We start from the raw sequence: 18,293 nt of genomic DNA on the forward strand, positions 1-18,293 counted from the left end.
GATTCTAGATGCCCAGCACCAGCCGGAGGACTAAATAAAGCTAGCAGAGGAAAATATTAGTCCTAGCTCACCTCTAGAGAAATACCCCGAAAGGAGACAGAGGCCCCCCACATGTATTGGCGGTGAGTTGAGATGAAATAACAAACGTAGTATGAAAAATAGGTTTAGCAAATTTGAGGTCCACTTACTACATAGCAGAAGACAGAAAGGACACTTTCATGGTCAGCTGAAAACACTATCAAAAACACCATCCAGAAATTACTTTAAAACTCTGGCATTAACTCATAACACCAGAGTGGCAATTCCTGTTCACAAGAGCTTTCCAGACACAGTAACGAAACTACAGCTGTGAACTGGAACAAAAATGCAAAAACAAACATGGACAAGAGTCCAACTTATCTAGTAGTTGTCTAGGAGCAGGAACAAGCACAGAGAGGCTTCTGATAACATTGAAGACCGGCAAGCAACTAACAGAGCAGCAAGGTTATATAGCGACTCCCACATCTTGATGGGAACAGGTGAACAGAGAAGATGAAGACACCAGTTCAATTCCACCAGTAGCCACCGGGGGAGCCCAGAATCCAAATTCACAACAGTACCCCCCCCTCAAGGAGGGGGCACCGAACCCTCACCAGAACCACCAGGGCGATCAGGATGGGCCCTATGAAAGGCACGAACCAGATCGGAGGCATGAACATCAGATGCATTCACCCAAGAATTATCCTCCTGGCCGTATCCCTTCCACTTGACCAGATACTGGAGTCTCCGTCTGGAAACACGAGAGTCTAAGATTTTCTCCACAACGTACTCCAACTCACCCTCAACCAACACCGGAGCAGGAGGCTCAACGGAAGGCACAACCGGTACCTCATACCTGCGCAATAATGACCGATGAAAAACGTTATGAATAGAAAAGGATGCAGGGAGGTCCAAACGGAAGGAAACAGGGTTAAGAATCTCCAATATCTTATACGGGCCGATAAACCGAGGCTTAAACTTAGGAGAAGAGACCCTCATAGGGACAAAACGAGAAGACAACCACACCAAATCCCCAACAGAAAGCCGAGGACCAACACGACGGTGGCGGTTGGCAAAAAGCTGAGTCTTCTCCTGGGACAACCTCAAATTGTCCACCACCTGCCCCCAGATCTGATGCAATCTCTCCACCACAGCATCCACTCCAGGACAATCCGAAGATTCCACCTGACCAGAGGAAAATCGAGGATGAAACCCCGAATTACAGAAAAACGGGGACACCAAAGTGGCAGAGCTGGCCCGATTATTGAGAGCGAACTCCGCCAATGGCAAAAAAGCAACCCAATCATCCTGGTCAGCAGACACAAAACACCTCAGATATGTCTCCAGGGTCTGATTAATCCGCTCGGTCTGGCCATTCGTCTGAGGATGGAAAGCGGACGAAAAAGATAAATCTATGCCCATCCTAGCACAGAATGCCCGCCAAAATCTAGACACGAATTGGGTCCCTCTGTCAGAAACGATATTCTCAGGAATACCATGCAAACGAACAACATTTTGAAAAAACAGAGGAACCAACTCGGAAGAAGAAGGCAACTTGGGCAGAGGAACCAAATGGACCATCTTAGAAAAACGGTCACACACCACCCAGATGACAGACATCTTCTGAGAAACAGGCAGATCTGAAATAAAATCCATCGAGATGTGCGTCCAAGGCCTCTTAGGAATAGGCAAGGGCAACAACAATCCACTAGCCCGAGAACAACAAGGCTTGGCCCGAGCACAAACGTCACAAGACTGCACAAAGCCTCGCACATCTCGTGACAGGGAAGGCCACCAGAAGGACCTTGCCACCAAATCCCTGGTACCAAAAATGCCAGGATGACCTGCCAACGCAGAAGAATGAACCTCAGAGATGACTCTACTGGTCCAATCATCAGGAACAAACAGTTTATCAGGTGGGCAACGATCAGGTCTATCCGCCTGAAACTCCTGCAAGGCCCGCCGCAGGTCTGGAGAAACGGCTGACAATACCACTCCATCCTTAAGGATACCTGTGGGCTCAGAGTTACCAGGCGAGTCAGGCTCAAAACTCCTAGAAAGGGCATCCGCCTTAACATTCTTAGAACCCGGTAGGTATGACACCACAAAATTAAACCGAGAGAAAAATAATGACCAGCGCGCCTGTCTAGGATTCAGGCGCCTGGCGGTCTCAAGATAAATCAAATTTTTGTGGTCAGTCAATACCACCACCTGATGTCTGGCCCCCTCAAGCCAATGGCGCCACTCCTCAAAAGCCCACTTCATGGCCAAAAGCTCCCGATTCCCAACATCATAATTCCGCTCAGCGGGCGAAAATTTACGGGAAAAGAAGGCACAAGGCCTCATCACGGAGCAGTCAGAACTTTTCTGCGACAACACTGCCCCAGCTCCGATCTCAGAAGCGTCGACCTCAACCTGAAAAGGTAGAGCAACATCAGGCTGACGCAACACAGGGGCAGAGGAAAAACGGCGCTTAAGCTCCCGAAAGGCCTCCACAGCATCAGGGGACCAATCAGCAACATCAGCACCCTTCTTAGTCAAATCGGTCAATGGCTTAGCAATATCCGAAAAACCAGCAATAAATCGACGATAAAAGTTAGCAAAGCCCAAAAATTTCTGAAGACTCTTAAGAGAAGAGGGCTGCGTCCAATCACAAATAGCTTGAACCTTGACAGGATCCATTTCAATGGAAGAGGGGGAAAAAATATATCCCAAAAAGGAAATCCTCTGTACCCCAAAAACACACTTAGAACCCTTCACACACAAAGAATTAGACCGCAAAACCTGAAAAACCCTCCTGACTTGCTGGACATGAGAGTCCCAGTCATCCGAAAAAATCAGAATATCATCCAGATACACAATCATAAATTTATCCAAATAATCGCGAAAAATATCATGCATAAAGGACTGGAAAACTGACGGAGCATTAGAAAGACCAAAAGGCATCACTAAATACTCAAAGTGGCCCTCGGGCGTATTAAATGCGGTTTTCCACTCATCCCCCTGCCTGATTCACACCAAATTATACGCCCCACGAAGGTCAATCTTAGAGAACCACTTGGCCCCCTTTATGCGAGCAAACAAATCAGTCAGCAACGGCAATGGGTATTGATATTTAACAGTGATTTTATTCAAAAGCCGATAATCAATACATGGTCTCAAAGAGCCGTCTTTTTTTGACACAAAGAAAAAACCGGCTCCTAAGGGAGATGACGATGGACGAATATGTCCCTTTTCCAAGGACTCCTTTATATATTCTCGCATAGCAGCATGTTCAGGCACAGACAGATTAAATAAATGACCCTTTGGGTATTTACTACCCGGGATTAAATCTATGGCACAATCGCACTCTCGGTGCGGAGGTAACGAACCAAGCTTGGATTCTTCAAAGACGTCACGATAGTCAGACAGGAACTCAGGAATTTCAGAGGGAATGGATGATGAAATGGAAACCACAGGTACATCCCCATGAGCCCCCTTACATCCCCAGCTCAACACAGACATAGCTCTCCAGTCGAGGACTGGGTTGTGAGATTGCAGCCAAGGCAATCCTAGCACCAAATCATCATGTAGATTATTCAGCACCAGAAAGCGAATAATCTCCTGGTGATCCGGATTAATACGCATAGTTACTTGTGTCCAGTATTGTGGTTTATTATTAGCCAATGGGGTGGAGTCAATCCCCTTCAGAGGAATAGGAGTCTCCAAAGGCTCTAAATCATACCCACAGCGTTTGGCAAAGGACCAATCCATAAGACTCAAAGCGGCGCCAGAGTCGACATAGGCGTCCGTGGTAATAGATGACAAAGAGCAAATCAGGGTCACAGATAGAATAAATTTAGACGGTAAGGTGCAAATGGAAACAGATTTACCAAGCTTTTTAGTGCGCTTAGAGCATGCTGATATAACATGAGTAGAATCACCACAATAGAAACACAACCCATTTTTCCGTCTAAAATTCTGCCGCTCGCTTCGGGACAGAATTCTATCACACTGCATACTCTCTGGCGACTTCTCAGTGGACACCGCCAGATGGTGCACTGGTTTGCGCTCCCGCAAATGCCTATCGATCTGAATAGCCATTGTCATGGACTCATTCAGACCCGCAGGCACAGGGAACCCCACCATAACATCCTTAATGGCATCAGAGAGACCCTCTCTGAAAGTCGCCGCCAGGGCGCACTCATTCCACTGAGTAAGCACAGACCATTTACGGAATCTTTGGCAGTAAATTTCCGCTTCATCTTGCCCCTGAGATAGGGACATCAAAGTTTTTTCTGCCTGAAGCTCCAAATGAGGTTCGTCATAAAGCAACCCCAAGGCCAGAAAAAACGCATCCACATTGAGCAACGCAGGATCCCCTGGTGTCAATGAAAAAGCCCAGTCTTGAGGGTCGCCCCGGAGCAAGGAAATCACAATCCTGACCTGCTGTGCAGGGTCTCCGGCAGAGCGAGATTTCAGGGACAAAAATAATTTGCAATTATTTCGAAAATTCTGAAACCCGGATCTATTCCCCGAGAAAAATTCCGGCAAAGGAATTCTCGGCTCAGATACAGGTGCATGACAAACAAAATCTTGCAAATTTTGTACCTTCGTGGCGAGATTATTCAAACCTGCAGTTACACTCTGAAGATCCATTACAAACAGGTGGACACAGAGCCATTCAAGGGTTAAGAGGAGGTAAGAAGCAGCTAGACAGCAATTAAGGGCTAGGCAGCAAAACTCTGAGGGGAAAAAAAAAAAAAAAAAAAATTTCCCTTCAACACTTCTTTTTCTCCTGCTTCAGCCCAAACAATTAACACCTTGTTGGCCGGTCAAACTGTCATGATCTCAATGGCAAGAGAACATAGCATAAGCAGATATAGGAACTAGCTCTTGGAAGATGGGAACTGAGCTGACCATGAACTAAACCTAACGCACAACTAGCAGTGGCCAGGTAGCATGCCTACGTTGATTCTAGATGCCCAGCACCAGCCGGAGGACTAAATAAAGCTAGCAGAGGAAAATATTAGTCCTAGCTCACCTCTAGAGAAATACCCCGAAAGGAGACAGAGGCCCCCCACATGTATTGGCGGTGAGTTGAGATGAAATAACAAACGTAGTATGAAAAATAGGTTTAGCAAATTTGAGGTCCACTTACTACATAGCAGAAGACAGAAAGGACACTTTCATGGTCAGCTGAAAACACTATCAAAAACACCATCCAGAAATTACTTTAAAACTCTGGCATTAACTCATAACACCAGAGTGGCAATTCCTGTTCACAAGAGCTTTCCAGACACAGTAACGAAACTACAGCTGTGAACTGGAACAAAAATGCAAAAACAAACATGGACAAGAGTCCAACTTATCTAGTAGTTGTCTAGGAGCAGGAACAAGCACAGAGAGGCTTCTGATAACATTGAAGACCGGCAAGCAACTAACAGAGCAGCAAGGTTATATAGCGACTCCCACATCTTGATGGGAACAGGTGAACAGAGAAGATGAAGACACCAGTTCAATTCCACCAGTAGCCACCGGGGGAGCCCAGAATCCAAATTCACAACAGGCAACTCAGTGGTATGGGTGGTGGTGGATAGGTTCTCCAAACAAGCCCACTATGTACCTCTGCCCGCATTACTGTCTGCTGAAACCTTGGCCTGCTCATTTATGCAGCATGTTGTTCAGTTGCATGGAGTGCCTATGAATGTGGTGTCAGACAGAGGTGTGCAGTGTGGGCCAGGTTTTGGAGGGCTTTTTGTAAGAAGCTGGGGATTACGTTGTTGAGTTGCCCACCAGGGTAATGGGGATACTCGGTACCGGGTCCGGGCACAATTAAAGGGGTGGTCACGGTGGCAGCTTGTATTTGTGATGCCACCTGTGGTTCTCGGTCAGAGGGGACCAATGCTGCTTAACCCCTTAATCCCATATGACGTACTATCCCGTCAAGGTGACCTGGGACTTAATTCCCAGTGACGGGATAGTACGTCATAGCCGATCGGCCGCGCTCACGGGGGGAGCGCGGCCGATTGCGGCTGGGTGTCAGCTGCCTATCACAGCTGACATGCCGCACTATGTGCCAGGAGCAGTCACGGACCGCCCCCGGCACATTAACCCCCGGCACACCGCGATCAAACATGATCGCGGTGTACCGGAGGTACAGGGAAGCAACGCGCAGGGAGGGGGCTCCCTGCGGGCTTCCCTGAGACGATCGGTACAAGGGAATGTACTCACCTTGTACCAAGCGTCTCCTCCCTGCAGGCCCCAGATCCAAAATGGCCGCGGGGCTGCATCCGGGTCCTGCAGGGAGTACTTCCGGGTCCGGAGCAGGCTGCAGATGAAAGCTGCAGCCTGCAGCGATGTGAGTGAGAGCGCCGATCTGATAGAGTGCTATGCAAACTATCAGATCGGCGATCTGTGATGTCCCCCCCTGGGACAAAGTAAAAAAGTAAAAAAAAAATTTCCACATGTGTTAAAAAAAAATAAAAAATTCCTAAATAAAGAAGAAAAAAAAAATATTATTCCCATAAATACATTTCTTTATCTAAAAAAACAAACAAAAAAAAATAATAAAAGTACACATATTTAGTATCGCCGCGTCCGTAACGACCCAACCTATAAAACTGTCCCACTAGTTAACCCCTTCAGTGAACACCGTAAGAAAAAAAAAAACGAGCCAAAAAACAACGCTTTATTATCATGCCGCCGAACAAAAAGTGAAATAACACGCGATCAAAAAGACGGATATAAATAACCATGGTACCGATGAAAACGTCATCTTGTCCCACAAAAAACGAGCCACAATATAGCATCATAACCAAAAAAATAAAAAAGTTATAGTCCTCAGAATAAAGCGATGCCAAAATAATTATTTTTTCTATAAAATAGCTTTTATCGTATAAAAGCGCCAAAACATAAAAAAGTGATATAAATGAGATATCGCTGTAATCGTACTGACCCAATGAATAAAACTGCTTTATCAATTTTACCAAACGTGGAACGGTATAAACGCCTCCCCCAAAAGAAATTCATGAATAGCTGGTTTTTGGTCATTCTGCCTCACAAAAATCGGAATAAAAAGTGATCAAAAATGGTCACATGTCCGAAAATGTTACCAATAAAAACGTCAACTCGTCCCGCAAAAAACAAGACCTCACATGACTCTGTGGACCAAAATACGGAAAAATTATAGGTCTCAAAATGTGGAGACGCAAAAACTTTTTTGCTATAAAAAACGTCTTTTAGTGTGTGACAGCTGCCAATCATAAAAATCCGATATAAAAAACGCTATAAAAGTAAATCAAACCCCCCTTCATCACCCCCTTAGTTAGGGAAAAATAGTAAAATTAAAAAAATTTATTTATTTCCATTTTCCCATTAGGGCTAGGGTTAGGGTTAGGGCTAGGGCTAGGGTTAGGGCTAGGGTTAGGGTTAGGGTCAGGGCTAGGGCTAGGGTTAGGGCTAGCGTTAGGGCTAGGGTTAGGGCTAGGGTTAGGGTTAGGGCTAGGGTTAGGGTTGGGGCTAGGGTTGGAGCTAAAGTTAGGGTGGGGTTAAAGTTAGGGATAGGGTTGGGGCTAAAGTTAGGGTTGGGGATAAAGTTAGGGTTGGGGATAAAGTTAGGGTTAGGGTTTGGATTACATTTACGGTTGGGATTAGGGTTGGGATTAGAATTAGGGGTTTGTCAGGGTTAGGGGTGTGGTTAGGGTTACAGTTGGGATTAGGGTTAGGGGTGTGTTTGGATTAGTTTCAGGTAGAATTGGGGAGTTTCCACTGTTTAGGCACATCAGGGGCTCTCCAAACGTGACATGGCGTCCGATCTCAATTCCAGACAATTCTGCGTTGAAAAAGTAAAACAGTGCTCCTTCCCTTCCGAGCTCTCCCGTGCGCCCAAACAGGGGTTTACCCCAACATTTGGGGCATCAGCGTACTCGGGACAAATTGGACAACAACTTTTGGGGTCCAAGTTCTCTTGTTATCTCTGGGAAAATAAAAATTTGGGGGGCTAAAAATCATTTTTGTGGGAAAAAAATGATTTTTTATTTTCACGGCACTGCGTTGTAAACTGTAGTGAAACACTTGGGGGTTCAAAGTTCTCACAACACATCTAGATAAGTTCCTTGGGGGGTCTAGTTTCCAATATGGGGTCACTTATTGGGAATTTATACTGTTTGGGTACATCAGGGGCTCTGCAAATGCAACATGATGCCTGCAGACCAATCCATCTAAGTCTGCATTCCAAATGGCACTCCTTCCCTTCCGAGCTCTGCCATGCGCCCAAACAGTGGTTCCCCCCCACATATGGGGTATCAGCGTACTCAGGACAAATTGGATAACAACTTTTGGGGTCCAATTTACCCTGTTACCCTTGTGAAAATATTAAACTGGGGGCTAAAAAATCATTTTTCTGAAAAAAAAAAGAATTTTTAGTTTCACGGCTCTGCGTTATAAACTGTAGTGAAACACTTGGGGGTTCAAAGCTCTCAAAACACATCTAGATACGTTCCTCGGGAGGTCTAGTTTCCAATATGGGGTCACTTGTGGGGGGTTGTACTGTTTGGGTAAATCAGGGGCTCTGCAAATGCAACGTGATGCCTGCAGACCAATCCATCTAAGTCTGTATTCCAAATGGCGCTCCTTCCCTTCCGAGCTCTGCCATGCGCCCAAACAGTGGTTCCCCCCCACATATGGGGTATCAGCGTACTCAGGACAAATTGGACAACAACTTTTGGGGTCCAATTTATCCTGTTACCCTTGTGAAAATATAAAACTGGGGGCTAAAAATCATTTTTCTGAAAAAAAAAATTTTTTATTTTCACGGCTCTGCGTTATAAACTGTAGTGAAACACTTGGGGGTTCAAAGCTCTCAAAACACATCAACATAAGTTCCTTAAGGGGTCTACTTTCCAAAATGGTGTCACTTGTGGGGGGTTTTAATGTTTAGGCACATCAGGGGCTCTCCAAACTTGACATGGTGTCCCATCTCAATTCCAGTCAATTTTGCATTGAAAAGTCAAATGGCGCTCCTTCCCTTCCGAGCTCTGCCATGCACCCAAACAATGGTTTACACCCACATATGGGGTATCAGCGTACTCAGGACAAATTGCACAACAATTTTTGTGGTCCAATTTCTTTTCTTACCCTTGGGAAAATAAAAAATTGGGGGCGAAAATATCATTTTTGTGAAAAAATATGATTTTTTATTTTTACGGCTCTGCATTGTAAACTTCTGTGAAGCACTTGGTGGGTCAAAGTGGTCACCACACATCTAGATAAGTTCCTTAAGGGGTCTACTTTCCAAAATGGTGTCACTTGTGGGGGGTTTCAATGTTTAGGCACATCAGGGGCTCTCCAAACGCAACATGGCGTCCCATCTCAATTCCAGTCAATTGTGCATTGAAAAGTCAAATGGCGCTCCTTCGCTTCCGAGCTCTGTCATGTGCCGAAAAAGTGGTTTACCCCCACATATGGGGTATCGGCGTACTCAGAACAAATTGTACAACATCTTTTGGGGTCCATTTTCTCCTGTTACCCTTGGTAAAATAAAACAAATTGGAGCTGAAGTAAATTTTGTGTGAAAAAAAGTTAAATGTTCATTTTTATTTAAACATTCCAAAAATTCCTGTGAAACACCTGAAGGGTTAATAAACTTCTTGACTGTGGTTTTGAGCACCTTGAGGGGTGCAGTTTTTAGAATAGTGTAACACTTGGTTATTTTCTATCATATAGACCCCTCAAAATGACTTCAAATGAGATGTGGTCCCTAAAAAAAAATGATGTTGTAAAAATGAGAAATTGCTGGTCAATTTTAACCCTTATAACTCCCTAACAAAAAAAATTTTGGTTCCAAAATTGTGCTGATGTAAAGTAGACATGTGGCAAATGTTACTTATTAAGTATTTTGCGTGACGTATCTCTGTGATTTAAGGGCATAAAAATTCAAAGTTGGAAAATTGTGAAATTTTCAAAATTTTTGCCAAATTTCCATTTTTTTCACAAATAAACACAAGTTATATCGAATAAATTTTACCTCTAACATGAAGTACAATATCTCACGAGAAAACAATGTCAGAATCACCAAGATCCGTTGAAGCGTTCCAGAGTTATAACCTCATAAAGGGACAGTGGTCAGAATTGTAAAAATTGGCCCGGTCATTAACGTGCAAACCACCCTCGGGGCTTAAGGGGTTAAAGGGGTCCTCTGGGGCGATGTTACTGCAGCAAGGATGGTGATGCTTCCCACAGGTGAAGCGGGGTCCCCAGGGCTCCAAGTGTAGTGGACAAGGATAGTGGGTTGCCGATAAATAAACGGAGGACACGGGGTTGCAGTCTTTACTTGGTTTACTGTTGTTGTAGTCAGCCTCAGTCCAAGGTACCGGCAACAGGTGTACATGGAGTCCAGGCAGCCTGAAATCAGGTGGACACCCCTTTGACAGGTCAAGTTGGAAGCCTTCCACTTTGCACTGACTATTAGTCCCTTGCTGCCGGTGGTGTCCTAACAAGGTTCTCTTGCTCTCCTGTCCTGGGACAGTACCTGCATGGTAGGCAACTTGAGCCGTTTCTCTGGGGTCTCTTTACACAGTGACACTGGGCTCTGGAATGCTGCTGTACCTCAGATTTTATGTGGGCAGGTTACTCTCAGCTCTCTGCCCTCTGGTTCTGCTGAGGGACTTGCAGGTCCACACAGCCTCGGGCTCCCAATGCCTGGTTTCTGCGCTCAGCTTTGTGAGGCCCAATACTAGCTTCCTCAAGCTCCTCCGTTCCTCTCGGCTCCTTCAGTGTCTCTTACCAGACTAACTCCTCCTCCAGACCAGGATGTATATCCCCCTTCTGGCCTGGAGTCTGAATGTGTTGAATGTAAGATTACCTGCCAAAGGGATCCCTCCTGACTCCAGGCATGGCATTACCCTCCCCGAGAGGAAGGCAGCACCACTGTGGTACCAGAACTCCTGGGGTGCCACATTCCCCCAACGTTAAATCCAGTACTCCCACACTGGGAAAAGAAAACATAAACAATCAGGTTAGAAATCGGCAAAACATTTTTGAAAAACATTTAAACAGGGTTTAACCCCTTTACCCCCAAGGGTGGTTTGCAGGTCAATGACCGGGCCAATTTTTACAATTCTGACCACTGTCCATTTATGAAGTTATAACTCTGGAACGCTTCAACAGATCTTGATGATTCTGACACTGTTTTCTCATGACATATTGTACTTCCTGATTGTAGTAAAATTTCTTTGATTTTTCCTGCGTTTATTTGTGAAAAAAATGGAAATTTGGCAAAAATTTTGAAAATTTTGCAATTTTCCAACTTTGAATTTTTATGCCCTTGAATCACAGAGATATGCACACAAAATACTTAATAACTAACATTTTCCACATGTCTACTTTACATCAGAAAAATTTTGGAACCCAAATTTGTTTTTGTTAGGGAGTTATAAGGGTTAAAATTGACCAGCAATTTCTCATTTTTACAACATCATTTTTTTTAGGGACCACATTACATTTGAAGTCATTTTGAGGGGTCTATATGATAGAAAATAATCAAGTGTGACACCATTCTAAAAACCGCACCCCTCAAGGTGCTCAAAACAACATTCAAGAAGTTTATTAACCCTTCAGGTTTTTCACAGGAATTTTTGGAATGTTTAAAAAAAAAAAGAATATTTAACTTTTTTTCACAAAAAATTTATTTCAGCTCCAATTTGTTTTATTTTACCAAAGGTAACAGGAGAAAATGGACCACAAGAGTTGTTGCACAATTTGTCCTGAGTACGCTGACACCTCATATGTGGGGGTAAACCACTGTTTGGGCGCATGGCAGAGCTCGGAAGGGAAGGAGCGCCGTTTGACTTTTCAATGCAAAATTGACTGGAATTGAGATGGGACGCCATGTTGCATTTGGAGAGCACCTGATGTGCCTAAACATTAAAACCACCCACAAGTGACACCATTTTGGAAAGTAGACCCCCTAAGGAACTTATCTAGATGTGTGGTGAGCACTTTGACCCAACAAGTGCTTCACAGACGTTTATAATGCAGAGCAGTAAAAATAAAAAATCATATTTTTTTCATGAAAATTATTTTTTCGTCCCCAATTTTTTATTTTCCCAAGGGTAAGAGAAGAAAGTGGACCCCAAAAGTTGTTGAGAAATTTGTCTTGAGCACGATGATACCCCATATGTGGGGGGGAACCACTGTCTGGGCGCAAGGCAGAGCTCGGAAGTGAAGGAGTGTCATTTGACTTTTCAATGCAAAATTGACTAAAATTGAGATGGGACTCCATGTTGCGTTTGGAGAGCCCCTGATGTGCCTAAACATTAAAACCCCCACAAGTGACACCATTTTGGAAAGTAGACTCCCTAAGGAACTTATCTAGATGTGTTGAGAGAGCTTTGAACCCCCAAGTGCTTTACTACATTTTATAACGTAGAGCCGTGAAAATAAAAATTCTTTTTTTTTTTTTTTACAAAAAATTTTTTTCAGCCCCCAGTTTTGTATTTTCCCAAGGGTAATAGGAGAAATTGGACCCCAAAATTTGTTGACCAATTTGTCCTGAGTACGCTGATACCCTGTATGTGGGGGGAATCACTGTTTGGGCGCATGGCAGAGCTTGGAAGGGAAGGAGCGCCATTTGGAATGCAGACTTAGATGGAATGGTGTGCAGCCGTTACATTGTGTTTGCAGAGCCCCTAATGTACCTAAACAGTAGAAACCCCCCAGAAGTGACCACATATTGGAAACTAGACCCCCCAGGGAACTTATCTAGATGTGTCGTGAGAGCTTTGAACCCCCCAAGTGTTTTACTACAGTTTATAACGCAGAGCCGTGAAAATAAAAAATCTTTTTTTTTTCACAAAAATGTTTTTTTAGCCCCCCCAATTTTTATTTTCCCAAGGGTAACAAAAGAAATCGGACCCAAAAGTTGTTGTCCAATTTGTCCTGAGTACATTGATACCTCAAATGTGGGGGGGAACCACCGTTTGTATGCATGGCAGAGCTCAGAAGGGAAGGATCATCTTTTGGAATGCAGACTTAGATGGATTGGTCTGCAGTCGTCACGTTGCATTTGCAGAGCCCCTGATGTACACAAACAGTAGAAACCCCCCACAAGTGAACCCATATTGAAACTAGACCCCCGAGGAATTTACCTAGATGTTTTGTGAGAACTTTCAACCCCCAAGTGTTTAACTACATTTTACACTCACTGGCCACTTTATTAGGTACACCTGTCCAACTTCTTGTTAACACTTAATTTCTAATCAGCCAATCACATGGCGGCAACTCAGTGCATTTAGGCATGTAGACATGGTCAAGACAATCTCCTGCAGTTCAAACCGAGCATCAGTATGGGGAGGAAAGGTGATTTGAGTGCCTTTGAACGTGGCATGGTTGTTGGTGCCAGAAGGGCTGGTCTGAGTATTTCAGAAACTGCTGATCTACTGGGATTTTCACGCACAACCATCTCTAGGGTTTACAGAGAATGGTCCGAAAAAGAAAAAAAATCCAGTGAGCGGCAGTTCTGTGGGCGGAAATGCCTTGTTGATGCCAGAGGTCAGAGGAGAATGGGCAGACTGGTTCGAGCTGATAGAAAGGCAACAGTGACTCAAATCGCCACCCGTTACAACCAAGGTAGGCCTAAGAGCATCTCTGAACGCACAGTGCATCGAACTTTGAGGCAGATGGGCTACAGCAGCAGAAGACCACACCGGGTACCACTCCTTTCAGCTAAGAACAGGAAACTGAGGCTACAATTTGTACAAGCTCATCGAAATTGGACAGTAGAAGATTGGATAAACGTTGCTTGGTCTGATGAGTCTCGATTTCTGCTGCGACATTCGGATGGTAGGGTCAGAATTTGGCGTAAACAACATGAAAGCATGGATCCATCCTGCCTTGTATGGAGCATCTTTGGGATGTGCAGCCGACAAATCTGCGGCAACTGTGTGATGCTATCATGTCAATATGGACCAAAATCTCTGAGGAATGCTTCCAGCACCTTGTTGAATCTATGCCACGAAGAATTGAGGCAGTTCTGAAGGCAAAAGGGGGTCCAACCCGTTACTAGCATGGTGTACCTAATAAAGTGGCCGGTGAGTGTATAACGCAGATCCGTGAAAATAAAAAATCACTTTTTTTTCCACAAAAATGTTTTAGCCCTCAGTTCTGTATTTTCCGAAGAGTAACAGGAGAAATTTGACCCCAAAAGTTGTTGTCCAATTTGTCCTGAGTATGTTGATACCCCACATGTAGGAGGGAACCACCGTTTGGGTGCATGGCACAGCTCAGAAATGAAGGAGCGCCTTTTGTACTACAGACTTAGATGGATTGGTCTGCAGACGTCACATTGCATTTGCAGAGCCCCTGATGTACCTAAACAGCAGAAACACCCCACAATTGACCCCATTTTGGAAACTAGACCCCCAAAGGAACTTATCTTGATGTGTAGTGAGAACTTTGAACCCCCAAGTGTTTCACTACAGATTAACGCTGAGCTGTGAAAGTAACTATTTTTTTCCCACAAAAATGTTTTTTTAGCCCCCCAAATTTTTATTTTCCCAAGAGTAACAAGAGAAATTGGACCCCAAAAGTTGTTGTCCAATTTGTCCTGAGTAAGGTGATACCCGATATATGGGGGTAAACCCCTGTTTGGGCGCACGGGAGAGCTCGGAAGGGAAGGAGCACTGTTTTACTTTTTCAATGCAGAATTGGCTGGAATTGAAATCGGATGCCATGTCACGTTTGGAGAGCTGTTGTGGATTCTGTTGGTGGGCTCCCTCTGGTGGTTACTGCTGGTACTGGGTGACTTTGGTGGGTTGCGGCCTTTGGTTTCCACCTGTCCATCAGAGGCTGGGTGTTTCCTATTTTACCTGGCCTTTCTGTCATTTCCCTTGCCGGCTATCAATGTGTTCAGATGTGCTCTGTTTGGTTCCTGCCTACCTGCTCCCAGATCTTTCAGGATAAGCTAAGTGCTGATTTTCAGTTGTTTGGTTTTTGGTCCAGCTTGCTTAGAATGTCTCTATGCTAGCTGGTTGCTCTAGTGGACTGAGGTTCTCCCCATGTGCCATGAGTTGGCACATGGGTTCTTGTAATCTCAGGATGGTTTTTTGATTAGGGTTTTTTGCTGACCGCTCAGTCCCCTTTTGTATCATTCTGCTTTCTAGTTTTCAGCGGGCCTCTATTTGCTAAAGCTATATACATCATCTCTATGTGTGTGCCTTCCTCTCATTTCACCGTCAATACATGTGGGGGGCAACTATACCTTTGGGGTTAATTCCTCTGGAGGCAAGTGAGGTCTTGTTTTCTCTGCAGTACTAGTTAGCTCTTAGGCTGGTGCGTGGCATCTAGAACCAACGTAGGAACGCTCCCTGGCTATCTCTAGTTGCGTTTGTCAGGCGTAGGGCAGCGGTCAGCCCAGGTTCCATCACCCTAGAGCTCGTCCGATATTTGTTATACTTTGCTTGTCCTGTGCTATCCCTAGCCATTGGGGATTCATGACAGTATAGCCGGCCCACAAAGTGTTAATTGTTTGGGCTGAAGCAGGAGGAAAAGAAGTGTTCAAGGAAATTTTTTTTTTTTCCTTCAGAGTTTTGCTGCCTAGCCCTTAATTGCTGTCTAGCTGCTTCTTACCTCCTCTTAACCCTTGAATGGCTCTGATCTTAGCTGTTTATCATGGATGTCCAGAGTTTGTCTTCCAGCCTGAGTAATCTCGCGGCAAAGGTTCAAAACATACAGGATTTCGTTGTTCACACTCCCATGTCTGAACCTAGAATTCCTATTCCAGAGTTTTTTTCTGGAGATAGATCTACCTTCCTGAATTTCAGGAACAATTGTAAATTGTTTCTCTCTTTGAAATCTCGCTCCTCTGGAGACCCTGCTCAACAGGTCAAGATTGTTATATCGTTCCTACGGGGCGACCCTCAGAATTGGGCATTTGCATTGGCACCAGGGGATCCTGCGTTGCTCAGTGTGGATGCGTTTTTTCTGGCATTGGGATTGCTCTATGAGGAACCTAACCTAGAGATTCAGGCTGAAAAGGCTTTATTAGCCCTCTCTCAGGGGCATGATGAAGCGGAAATATATTGTCAGAAATTTCGGAAATGGTCTGTGCTTACTCAGTGGAATGAGTGCGCCCTGGCTGCAAACTTCAGAAATGGTCTTTCTGAGGCCATTAAGGATGTTATGGTGGGGTTCCCTGCGCCTACAGGTCTGAATGAGTCTATGGCTATGGCCATTCAGATTGATCGGCGTTTACGGGAGCGCAAACCCGTGCACCAGTTGGCGGTGTCTTCTGAACAGGCACCTGAGACTATGCAATGTGATAGAATTCAGTCCAGAAGTGAACGGCAAAATTATAGGCGGAAAAATGGTTTGTGTTTTTATTGTGGTGATTCAGCTCATGTTATATCAGCATGCTCTAAACGCACAAAAAGGGTTGATAAATCTTTTGCCATTGATACTCTGCAGTCTAAGTTCATTTTGTCTGTGACTCTGATTTTGTCACTGTCTTCCATTTCCGTCGATGCCTATGTGGATTCAGGCGCTGCCCTGAGTCTTATGGATTGGTCATTTGCTAAACGCTGCGGTTTTAGTCTAGAGCCTCTGGAAGTTCCTATTCCTCTGAAGGGAATTGATTCTACACCATTGGCTATGAATAAACCGCAGTATTGGACACAAGTGACCATGCGCATGACTCCCGTTCATCAGGAGGTGATTCGCTTCCTTGTACTGTATAATTTACATGATGTACTAGTGCTTGGTCTGCCATGGTTACAAACTCATAATCCTGTCCTGGACTGGAAAACAATGTCTGTGCTAAGCTGGGGATGTCAGGGGGTTCATGATGATGCACCTCCGATTTCTATCGCTTCATCGACTCCTTCGGAGATCCCTGCGTTTTTGTCAGATTATAAGGATGTTTTTGAGGAGCCTAAGCTCAATTCGCTCCCTCCTCATAGAGAGTGTGACTGTGCTATAGAATTGATTCCTGGCAGTAAGTTCCCTAAGGGTCGTTTATTTAATCTGTCACTGCCAGAGCATACTGCTATGCGGAATTATATTAAGGAGTCCTTGGAAAAGGGACATATTCGTCCATCTTCGTCCCCTCTGGGAGCAGGTTTTTTTTTCGTGGCAAAAAAAGATGGTTCCCTGAGGCCTTGTATAGATTATCGCCTTCTGAATAAGATTACAGTCAAATACCAGTATCCATTGCCATTATTTACTGATTTGTTTGCTCGCATTAAGGGGGCTAGGTGGTTCACTAAAATAGATCTTCGTGGTGCGTATAATCTGGTGCGGATAAAACAGGGTGATGAGTGGAAAACCGCATTTAATACGCCTGAGGGCCATTTTGAGTATTTGGTAATGCCTTTTGGACTCTCCAATGCTCCGTCAGTCTTTCAGTCCTTTATGCACAATATTTTCCGTGAATATCTGGATAAGTTTATGATTGTGTATTTGGATGATATTTTGGTGTTTTCTGATGACTGGGAGTCTCATGTTCTACAGGTCAGGAAGGTGTTTCAGGTTTTGCGGGCCAATTCTCTGTTTGTGAAGGGCTCAAAGTGTCTCTTCGGAGTCCAGAAGATTTCTTTTTTGGGGTACATTTTTTCTCCTTCTACTATTGAGATGGATCCCGTTAAGGTTCAGGCTATTTGTGACTGGACACAACCTACATCTGTTAAGAGCCTTCAGAAGTTCTTGGGGTTTGCTAATTTTTATCGTCGGTTCATTGCTAATTTTTCCAGTATTGTTAAACCTTTGACTGATTTGACTAAAAAGGGTGCTGATGTTGCTGATTGGTCTCCTGCGGCCGTGGAGGCCTTTCGGGAACTTAAGCGCCGGTTTTCTTCTGCTCCTGTGTTGTGTCAACCAGATGTTTCACTTCCTTTTCAGGTGGAGGTTGATGCTTCCGTGATTGGAGCGGGGGCGGTTTTGTCACAGAGAAGTTCTAATGGCTCGGTGACGAAGCCATGTGCTTTCTTCTCTATAAAATTCTCGCCCGCCGAGCGCAATTATGATGTGGGTAATCGGGAGCTTTTGGCCATGAAGTGGGCATTTGAGGAGTGGCGTCATTGGCTTGAGGGTGCTAAACATCGCGTGGTGGTCTTGACTGATCACAAGAATCTCATTTACCTTGAGTCTGCCAGGCGTTTGAATCCTAGACAGGCTCGTTGGTCATTATTTTTTTCTCGTTTCAATTTCGTGGTTTCATACCTGCCAGGTTCAAAGAATGTGAAGGCAGATGCTCTTTCCAGGAGTTTTGTGCCTGATTCTCCTGGAGACACTGGGCCTGCTGG

Source organism: Ranitomeya variabilis, chromosome 2 (genome assembly GCF_051348905.1).
Source record: "Ranitomeya variabilis isolate aRanVar5 chromosome 2, aRanVar5.hap1, whole genome shotgun sequence".
In the NCBI taxonomy this organism is placed as follows: domain Eukaryota; kingdom Metazoa; phylum Chordata; class Amphibia; order Anura; family Dendrobatidae; genus Ranitomeya; species Ranitomeya variabilis.